The sequence below is a fragment of the Triticum dicoccoides genome, chromosome 4A, assembly GCF_002162155.2.
Source record: "Triticum dicoccoides isolate Atlit2015 ecotype Zavitan chromosome 4A, WEW_v2.0, whole genome shotgun sequence".
Classification (NCBI taxonomy): domain Eukaryota; kingdom Viridiplantae; phylum Streptophyta; class Magnoliopsida; order Poales; family Poaceae; genus Triticum; species Triticum dicoccoides.
The window spans coordinates 523,164,195-523,173,684 of NC_041386.1; the positions used below are offsets into that span (position 1 = coordinate 523,164,195).

The window sequence follows — 9,490 nt, forward strand, 5'->3', positions numbered from 1 at the left end:
TGGAGTTTATCATATTGATTGGATTTAATTTGTATACACCGTGTCATCTTGCTTAAGGTGTTACTTCATTTTCCATGAACTTAATACCATAGATGCATGCTGGCTAGTGGCCGATGGGTGGAGTAATAGTAACAGATGCAGGCAGGAGTCGGTCTATTTGTCTTGGACGTGATGCCTATATACATGATCATTGCCTTGGATATCGTCATAATTATGCATTTTTCTACCAATTGTCTAATTGTAATTTGTTCACCCACTGTATGCTATGTGTTCGAGAGAGAAACCTCTAGTGAAAACTATGACCCCCGGGTCTACTTTAATCATATTTATAAAAAACAAAATCCCTTTACTACAATTTTATTTCTTTTATTTTGTTTTGCAATTTACCCATCTACCTATACAAGGTTTGTTCCTTGCAAGTAACGAGTTCAAGGGGATTGACAACTCTCTTGCCTGTGTTGGGTGCAAATATTTGATTTTGTGTGTGTAGGTGATGTTCACGAGGCTTTGCTGGATTCTTCTGTTGGTTTAATAAACCTTAGTTCTTAGAGCATCTCCAATAGATGGTCCAAATTATGACAGTCCAAAACCGGAGATGAAAATTTTGGACCGTCAAAAAGTGTGTTTTGGAGCTCTGAAAAAAGGCCAACTCCAACAGATGGTCCAAATTCATGGTCCAAAACCTACCAGCAGCCGCCCGGCTGCTGTTCAGCCATTGTCCAGCCACTATACAGCCGCAAATATTTGAAAATAACATAAAAAAATTTCATGTCCACAATATCAAATTATTACATAGTTCTTCAGATCCAGGAGATGCAATGCAACACAAATACAACATAGTTTTGCACAAATACAACATAGTCTTGAACAAACAAATAATGAATCTATGCGGATCTTTCGCCATCCATTTCCAATGCTCTTCCATCAAATCTTTCTGGAGTTGGTCATCCACATTGCTGTCTCTAATCTCGATGTACACCTTCATGAAACGTCTGATGCGCTGTTCTTTTCGCATGGGGTTAACAGGAATGCCCATCAAGTGATAGAAGTTGTAATCTAAATGTTTTCCATGCTCGTTCTCAATGATCATGTTATGCATGATCACGCAAGCGGTCATGATGTACCAAAGGATCTTTTGATCCCAAAATCTAGATGGTCCTCGCACAATAAAAATTTGGGATTGCAAAATCCCAAATGCCCTCTCAACATCTTTTCTAGCCGCCGCTTGTGCATTATGAAAGACAAGTTCTTTCTTACCTTCAGGTTTTGCAATCGGCTTGATGAATGTACTCCACCTCAGGTAGATCCCATCTGCAAGATAATACCCATAGTTGTAGGTGCGGCCATTTTCTTCGAAGGTCACCGGTGGTGCTTCTCCATTTGCTAAGTTGGCAAAGAGAGGTGATCGGTCGAGCACGTTGATGTCGTTGCAAGAACCGGGCATACCAAAATATGCATGCCAAATCCATGTTTCATAATCAGCAACTGCCTCAAGAATGATAGTGGCATCCTTCACACGACCCTTGAATTGTCCATGCCATGCTTTTGGACAATTCTTCCATTTCCAATGCATGCAATCCACAGACCCGAGCATACCTGGAAACCCTCGAGCTTTGTTCATCTCCAAAAGCCTCTGAGTGTCCTGAGCATTGGGTGCTCTCAAATACTGTGGACTGAACACTTCTACCATAGTTATTGCAAATTGCTTGACATAGAAGATAGAAGTGATCTCTGCCATCGCCAAGTTGTCATCAATGTAGTCTGCCGGAACACCATATGCCATAATGCGCAAAGCGGCAGTGACCTTCTGTTCAATGCTATGGCCAAGCAACCCGGCACAGTTCCTTCTCTGCTCAAAGACTGGGTTATGCTGCTTCACTTCATTGCAAATGCGGAAGAACAAGTCTTTCGACATTCTGAAACAGCGTCGAAAGTAATTCTCCGGAAAAACAGGTGATGATGCAAAGTAGTTGCGCACCAACCGTTTGTGCGCATCAATCCGTTCTCTCCGAATGAATGTACGACCATAAACGGAACCACCGTGCTTCGGTTTCTTCCTCTTGTGCATGGCCACTAGCATAGCAATCTCCTCTTCTTCATGCTAATCAAATTCCTCGTCCGACGATGAATCATCCACAAAAGAGGAGTCAACCGAGCTCATCTACAATGCACACAACCATCGTCAAACATACTATCCAAACCCAAGTTAAATCATCAAGTTTTGTCATTTTTTTATCTTGAGGAATTCCATGAAACACCTTGTGCGCACGGTGGAAGAAGATGGCCGCCGGTTGGATTGGCTGCTGCTGACAGCTGCGGTCGGCTCCGGACGGCGGCGGTGATAAGAAATGAGGTTGGAGGCCGGCCAAGAGGAGCTCGGTGGGCGGCGAAGACTAATTCGGCAGCCGGGCGGAGGGCGGCGGGGAGGCGGTCGTGCGGCCGGCGCAACGGCCGTGGACACGCTCACGGCCGATGGGAGGAGGTCGGCGGCAGCCTAAAAGACTCGGCGGAGGCCTACCGTGGCAGCCGGACCGCCGGAGGGGCCCAATCCAGCGCCGGCTACCACTCGATTCGGCGGCGGCAGGGAGGCGACGGGGGCGGAGGGCGGCGGCGGCGGAGGGCGGCGGGGGAGATGTGGGGTGGTGGCGGCACCGACGGCAAGGTTTTGGGCGGTTGCGGCGGCGGATTCCGGCCGGCTGTGTCGCGGGCGGGCGGACGGGCGCGGGCGGGAACGAAAATGAAGTGGCGGTTGGGCGTTCACGGGCGGTGGCTAGTTTTGGACCAGATGCATCTCGTGATGTATATTTGCATCGCGAGGTGTTGCATTTTACATCACCAGAAAGCCGCGGTCCAATTATTTTTGCATATGAACCGTCTGTTGGAGTAGCGTTTTTTGCTCCAGACGGTTCAAAAGTTAGTTATTTTTACATTTGGATCATCTATCGGAGATGCTTATCTCTATTGTACTGCATCTTCCCTCTACTTCAAAAAAAATCTCGACGCAGCTCACAAGTAACAGCCCCCGGAACCAATAGGGCCCCGTCGTGCCTCTGTACTAGGTCTGGCCCAAAGTGACGGTTGACTCCACGATCTCCGTCGAGGCCTAGCGCATGATCTCCGCCTGTGACCGCAAGGTTGATTCCACGATCTTCTGACTCCTGTGCGCATCGTCATCGTCGTCTCCTGAATTTCCATCGTGGTTGTTGCTGCACGGGTCAGGTATCACGTCGTCGCGCCCGAAATATGTGGGTACGAGCGTACGCTGACTCCACACATCCAAAGCACCCTCCGGCAGGCCGGAACAGTACACCATGTTGCCCCTGTCTACGGCAATCTTGTCACGTTGGTCAATTACCTCGGCGATAACAAATATCTATCCTGGCTAACACTGGGGTGATGATAGCTTGGAGCCCATGGCCTATTCCGGGTGAAAAGTGTCGGGTCGCCCTTCAGCGAGCTCGCTTTTAATCTCGAAGCTGGGTATGGGAACGGATACTACATCGGTCTGCCACATACAGGTATACCATGTAGAATTCTTTTTTTTCTTTTGAAGGACCAGCGAAGGCTGGTGTTCTTAATACAAGCAAAGTTTCGTAGACTTTTGCTTTCTCCCTCTTTGTCGAATAAATTATTTTGATGGATTCTTGCAATATGAAATTACTTCCAATTTTTAAGGGAAGTCCTTAACAAAATGTGAAAACATAGCCCAAAATGCTAGTATATGGTTAACTCTTAGGCAAAAATTGGTGGTTACTTTTGTTGGATTGATTAGGACTGCCGTAAAGTAAGAAAAAAAAGGCCAATGCCAATGTTGCAACGAATGGAGCGGTGGATCAAATGCAGGGTAGTCCCAAACAATTTGTATAGAAAATTCTCCAATTCCTACTGCATATTTTATCTACAGAAAGTTTATGTTGAGAAAAGCTTTAAAAAGTTGGAATTGTATTACTTTCATATTTATATTTAGAGGCCTCAGGTTCTTGTTTCGCCCCGGGTCACCGAAATCTCAGGACCAACGCTGGGCACCACTTATCAGAAAAGCCCCTAACACGAAGAATGTTAAGCAGTGAAGGCCAACAAATGGAGTCAAATGATTTCCTGAAGTCAAGCTTGATGATCATGGTGGGTGATTTAATTCCATGGCAGCAGTTTAGGAGATCAATGGTGTAAAGGAAATTTTGGGAGACGCAACTAACGAAAATGAAGCCAACTTGATCAACAATAACTAGTAGCAGAACCGGTGATTAAAAAAAATACTATATGCTCCTGATACAACTTTCTCAAGCATACTACCTTCCCGAGACAGGATCTCTTTGCATAGGAAATTGATTCCACTAATTATCAAGAACATTCTAAGAGCTACTCCCTTCGTTCTTAAATATAAGTCTTTCTAAAGGTTCCACCAAGTGACTATATATGAAGCAAAATAAGTAAATCTACACTCTAAAATATGTCTACATACATCCGTATATTGCATTCCATTTGAAATGTCTAAAAAAACCTTATATTTAGAAACAGAGGGAGTACTTGAGAATGTCTTTGCATCTTCTCCCCCACCTATATCCTTTTTATTTAATTATAGTGGGGCTGCCACATGAGCACACACTCATGGATAAAAGTACGAGCTAGTGCCTAATTTTTAATAGTTTATCATGATTTTGATAAGATATCTGAACTTTCGAATTGATCCACTCTGCATACTGGTTATGTACTCTGACAAAGTAGTCTGAGTCTATTCTTTCTTATTTGAAATCCTAAAATCCCTGCATCCAAATTTTGATCCTCAATTCATTTAACTTTTGGTCATCGATGAATCAAAACTATGTAGATCTAACATATATAAATGCATATTAAAAAAATAGTTTGTTGTTTTTATTCTAACATTTACTAGTGCCCGTAGTTATTTATCCAGCACCCATCCGAAATGTTTCCTACAAAGGAAGCATACAATGGTAAGTATATACGCACTGGTTTGTACTTGTATGATACGGTCATGCTAGTTGCTAGGTAGTACAGTGAACTAATGACATGTAACAAGTTGGTTTCTCCACAATACTTAGAAATTATTTGTTTTTGTCACTGAAAAAAATAGCACGCTATAGCATGCTGATAATGAGCTCCGTAAATAAGTCTATGTACAATGGCTTGCTAATAGCACGCTATAGCGTGATATAGCACGCTAATAGCGTATTTTGAGTCCGACGCTATTTTGTTGTAGCAGGCTACTTTTTTCCTTGTTTTGAACAAACAATGACAAAGCAAGAGGCCTAGCAGTGCTTCCGGTGATGACAATTTCTACCAGTTAGAGAAGCCGCGTTGTAATCACCAGATGTTGCCCTTCTTCGATCTTACACATCAATGCATCAAAAGTTCAAAATACAAGGCTTTTGCATTCTCAAGCAAAAAAGTGATAAATAAGTTTCAATAATAATAAGTATAAACAGTTTACATAGGACCACTTATTCTTGCAACTTGCCAGACAATTAACCCAAACAAAGGAACCCACATTTAGGACAAAGAAAGGATTTGTCTAGTGCATATCTAGATGTGCCATAATTATTGCACATCTAGTGACACAATCAAGTATGAAAAGAAAAAAGAAAAAGCAAAAAAAAATCATATGAATCTCCACATAAGATCAATGACATAAAACTTAAATGTGCGATATTTATGACACATCTAAATCTGCTTTAGCAAAATAGACAAAGAAGTGCCCAAATCTCAAACCATAACCGAAAGTAAACAAACGAGAAAACTGAAAAGAAACGGTCTGCGAAGTATATCACATTTAAGCCCTCAAAACACTTGCACGCTAGTGCATGACATAGACGTCATATTCGACGGTGGCGTCGCCAGTCTCGAAGTCGAGCCAGTGGGTCCGGGCCTGCGCATACCCATGGGCGAAGTGGAAGGCACCGGTGCCGCCAACAACGGGCATCTCGCCCAGCTCACGAGGTTCATGGTCTGCAGGAAGCCTAGCTCCGCCTGGTCCGCCCCCATGTACAGGCCCTGGGCGCGGCCCACGGCCGCCGAGCCGGGCTCCGGGCCATCGGTCAGCGGGTCGTCCATCACGTTCACCATCCCCAAAAAAAGGTCCGCGACGACGGGTCCGGACCCGCACCGCCGACGGGGATGCGCCGCTTACAGTGTCGTGGAAGTAGAAGTAAAGGTGTGTTGGTTTTTTTAAGGGAAAATACCTTTTTATTATTCAAAGTCCACAAGATGTGGGATACAATTTTGATCATGTGGCTGGCCTAATCACACATGACGCCCTGGCAGTAAAGACAATACATGTTTAGCTAGCTTATGAGCTTCAACATTTGCATCACGCCTTTCAAAAGTAAATTTACAAGTAGTGGGTGATCTTGATCTAATTTCTCTGATGATGACTCCATATATTCCCTGACTCCTTTTAGCAATATCCTCTATCACCTGTTTGCAATCGGAGGCCACAATGTAATGTTGTTGGTTGAGATCTTCCGCTAATGCAACAGCCTCACGACATGCAATGGCTTCCAACGTCGCAGGATCACTAACCCCCGCTATCACTATGGCTGAGTGTGACACCCCGAGATCGATGTGTCAGGTGTCATCCAGTTATTCGCTGTTGTTGCCTCGTCTTTTGCTTGCGTGTCATGCATTTTATCTTCGCATCATGTGCATTGCATCATGTCATAAATCTTTTGCATCTCAACTAAATAATTTGTGTGGATCTTCGATCCATTTAAATCGAGGGAAGAGTGACTTCTCTTTATAACTTTATCCTCCTAATATTTAGGGAGTTATTATAAATATTTCATTAATTTGGAATCATCGTAACGCACGTGCAAAATAATTCTCATGTCTATTTCTCTTCGATTTTGACCTTCAAACCTTGCCAATATTTCTCATCTCTTTTCTCGAGGCTCCTCCTAAAACCTCAACATTTTTAGACACCTCTAATTCCTAGCCCTTGTTCAAACCATTTGAATTAAATTCAAATGATTTTGAATTAAATCCTTGCGATCATGCCTCTCCTATTTTTTTTTGGAACCAGCGCATTTTTGCAAGTCCGCGAATATTATTTGCGTGCGCTAATTCTTTCCCTATCCCTCTCTTTCTTTTCATCTCTCCAATTCTTTTCTGTTAAAGGAAATATGAGAGAGAGAGAAGAGAGATAGCACAGGCCGGCCCAACCTCCAGCGCAGGCCCATTTGCCCCTCCAAGGCCCAGCCATCCCACCTACACCTAACCCTAGCCCACACCCTCTGGACGATCCTCTCTCCCCCTTCGTTCCCTGCTTGCGCCGCCATGAGAGGATCGCTCGCACCCGACTCCCTCTTTCTCTCCATTCGCTCGATCTCCCCACCTCTCGCTCCCGTGTCTGAACCACCTGCGCCTCCCTCTCTCTCGCTCACGCCGAGCCCCTCCACTCCTTCTTCCAGCAAGGCCCCGCACCACTCGTCCCAATTTTGGCCGGAGCTCGCCGGAGCCACAACACCGGCCGTCACCGGACCTCCTCCTCGGCTCCACCCTGCCGGCTCCCCCCGCCTCCGCCTCACCCTCGATACCCTACTGCCTACAGTGAACGTCGCCGGCCTCTCCTTCTTCCTCCCGTGCGCCTCCCTCTCCTGCAAGGACGCCCCTCGCCTTGCCGCAGCCGAGCTGCGCTACGGCGCCGACCGGTGCTGGCCTCGACCTCCTCACCTGCTGTCAAGCTCCTGGAGCTGCTGCTGCTCCCTGCATCGCCGCGCCCTCAAGTGCATCGTCTCCCGCAGCCGGTCCAGGAGCTCCTCGCCGCCACCTCGTCACCCTGCTTGGTCCGGCCACCGCGTCGCCATGCTCCAGCACTGCTTCGAGCTCGTCTTCCTCGACTTCCCTGTCGCAAGCCTCCATGCGGCTTCGTCGTTCTCCCAAGGTCCTTCTGCTACTTCTTTTCAACCATCAAGACCGGCAAGGTCAACTACAGCGAAACCACGTACCACGACACACGGATGCCCAAACGAGTACCACGACAGACCGCCCAATACCCCTTCGAATCCTTCAAGACCGTCAAGTGAACGACTACCATCGCTCCAAGATCCGAACGGCTACGACGACATGAACATCTACGGAACGCTTACGACTACATGATGAACCGCCAAGGCCGGCCACAACCCTTGTACCACTACTATCGCCAAGTTCCACGATGACCCAAGTACCGCGAGAACGTTTGTACCTCTACCGTCGCCGTGGATCTGACAAGTACCCCTACAACAAGTGTACCTCTACCGTCGTCTTCGGAATCGCTAAGAACGTAAGCACCCCTTCGAGATGACGAGACCGACAAGTTCAAATGACCCCAAGTACCTCTCCGAAAACGAGACGTATACCGCTACCATCGCAAGAATCGAGACCGACAAGTCCGAAGAAGCAAGTACCACTCCGAACCATGTACGACGACCGTCGCCGAAGACCCGTGTAACACAAACGTCAAGTTCAACTACCGTTACGTGAACCGCTACTTCCCACGACGACCCCGTGAACAACTACTTCCCCTTCGACACGTGTACCCCTACCGCCGAACTCGATTAGTTCCGATAATGCACGCTTCGAAGGTATAACCCCGAGACGACCGCCCGTGAACGAATGCATGTCTGATGTATGAGATGCTCGTGCTTGCTCCGTGCTCGAATTGTCGATGCATGTCGCCCCTCTTTTTGCCTTGCCACCGACATGTGGGAACTCGGTATCCGAGATCACCCCACCATCCTTGCATGTCACGTTCCGCACACTTCCTGTAACACCCCGGATGTAACTTTCCCTATTTGTACTCCAACTCTTGTCGTTTCCGGCGTTAAGTTATATTTATTTCCTCTGGTTTGGGTTTTGTCTCCGTGTGTTGTTGTCGTTGTCATGCATCTCATATCATGTCATCATGTGCATTGCATTTGCATACGTGTTCGTCTCATGCATTTGGGCATTTTCCCCGTTGTCCGTTTTGCATTCCGGCGCTCCGTTCTCCTCCGGTGGTCATTTCTAGCTTTGTTTCGTGTGTGGGGATTAAACATTTCCGGATTGGACCGAGACTTGCCAAGCGGCCTTGGTTTACTACCGGTAGACCGCCTGTCAAGTTTCGTACCATTTGGACTTCGTTTGATATTCCAACGGTTAACCGAGGGACCGAAAAGGCCTCGTGTGTGTTGCAGCCCAACACCCTTCCAATTTGGCCCAAAACCCACCAAACTCTGCTCCATCATCTAGAGCATTCAATCACGATCGCGTGGCCGAAAACCGCACCTCATTTGGACTCTCCTAGCTCCCTCTATGCCTATATATACACCCCCCATTCCAAATTCGCACATCCTCTCCCCCCTAACCCTAAAAATCCCAGATCCGCCGCTCCGGACGTGTCCGGGCGGAGCCGGACAACGTCCGCCGCCCCCGCCATCCAACCCGGTGCCCTCACGTGGCGCTGCGGGTCCCTAGATCGCCGTCGGCCTGTAGCCCGCAGCCGGCCCGCGCGGCCCGT

The 9,490-nt window shown here is 47.1% G+C and overlaps 1 pseudogene; it reads right to left on the reverse strand.

The window, feature by feature from the left end:
• Positions 1–5,812: 5,812 nt before the first annotated feature.
• Positions 5,813–9,490, reverse strand: part of LOC119289053 — a 31,073-nt pseudogene continuing 27,395 nt past the window's right edge.